The sequence below is a fragment of the Echinops telfairi genome, unplaced genomic scaffold (genome assembly GCF_000313985.2).
Source record: "Echinops telfairi isolate 266 unplaced genomic scaffold, ASM31398v2 ScPeMD7_7473;HRSCAF=8511, whole genome shotgun sequence".
Classification (NCBI taxonomy): domain Eukaryota; kingdom Metazoa; phylum Chordata; class Mammalia; order Afrosoricida; family Tenrecidae; genus Echinops; species Echinops telfairi.
In genome coordinates, this window is record NW_022111377.1 from 10,796,656 (window position 1) to 10,798,451 (window position 1,796).

A 1,796-nucleotide genomic window follows, 5' to 3' on the forward strand; every position below is an offset into this window, starting at 1 on the left:
GGGGAAAAAAAATGTACTTATTTGCATTTCTTCCTAGCAAGTGAGAGGAAAAACAATGAATGGCCAGGAGCCTGTAAGAGAATTCTTGTCTTTACTCCATCCTTTCCTTCTGCAGAGACTCTGCCTAGCATTGGACACGCCTTATGTGGAGTGAGTCAAACAAGGCACTTTAACAACCTACCAGCTCTCCCGGATGCCAGTAGGTTTGTAAGCTATTTCCAGGAGAAAATGTGCTCTCAAGAGTTTGGGGGACATGAAGGTCATCTGAAGGGCCTCTCCTGTTTTACGAGGGCCACAAACACTCAGCCGTTGGGCTGGAGGTGGGAAGAGGGTAGGGAAGAGCCCTGGCTCTCATTTCTAGAAAGAGGCAGAAGGGAGAGGCAACTTTAGAAGGATCTCTCTTGCTCATCCGTAGGACGGCCTCCCGCATTGCAGCTCTTTCACTAGTCCCAGCTTCCTGTTTCCCCATCATCCTTGATCTTCCTCATCCACTGGCCTCTTGCTGTTTGAGAATCGGAGATGATTAATGTTGTAAATACCAACCATCTAACCCAGACCTAATTCTACTCGCACGCACTGGCACGTTCTCTGCACCCCTGCGCTTCCCCATCAGAATGGGCAGGTTTGTTGCATGCGATTACTCAGAGATGCATTATTAGCAGTATGGGTACAATTCTTAATTTCAAACTAAGCTTTCTGAAGGCCAAATTAAGTGCCTTTTCTTTCTTTTTTTAATGCTTACCATTAATATTTTTAAGGGGAAAATGAGGGGGGAATTTTTTTTTTTTGCATTTCCAACCGCGTGTTTCCATGAGTTTCCTAGTGGGAGGTGATAAAGGTATTTTTTAAAACTGACTAAAAATGGTCAGCCACAACATCATGAAAATATCTCAGAATGTTTTTCAACGGAAAACCCTGGGACATGGAAATAGCCATTTCGAGGGGGGTCTGAGGGTTGTTGGCGCCTTTGAGTGGTGGATTTTATTCTTCTCTGGACCTCCCTCCTGATTTCCACACCAATTCTCATCTACTTCAAAAGACAAGCATCCTGGGGTACAGAGGGAGTGGGAAAAGTGGGGCCATTGGTTATTTTGGACACTGATGATTCCAACCGAGGTAGGACATACATTAAAATGTTTCAAGAGACACAGCCTTTGAAATCCAGCAATAGATTCACATCTATTACAGACTCGTCCATAATGTAAACCCCCCACCCCCACATCGGCCACAGAACCCTTTTGTGACTCCGTGTGCTTCAGATGCTACCGCCGAGCCACCTTTGTCAGGAGGTGGACTTCAGCTCCCGGCTTTTACTGATGTTGAACAGCTACTGGCACCACCCACAGATCTAAGCATAAAATTATGGGCGACAACATCATTCTAGACATTGCCACCACTTTAAACTTTTATGGAGGTAACTTGCTCAGCTGTGTATTCCCGGAGGGGGATTAACACCACATTCGCAGGGTGCTTTGCATCTCTCAGCAAGGAGGGTTTCAACTGATATTGTTGAAAACCCCAAAGACTTTAACTTCATTTGCATGTCCAACACGAAGGTGTGATGGAGACTTAATTATTATCTGCCGTGACTTCAAGCAACACTAAATAAAAATGTGAATCCTTTCATTTTAGCTGTTAATGACCCAAATGATTTTATTGAAATACGTGTGTGTGACAATCTGCTGACCTTTCCTTTCTCCTCAATGTTATTCCAGTAGCTGTAGGATTTTGATGCCTGGAAACTAGCATCACACAGTCATCTTCCTAGATATTTATTTATTCTGGTCACTCCTTAC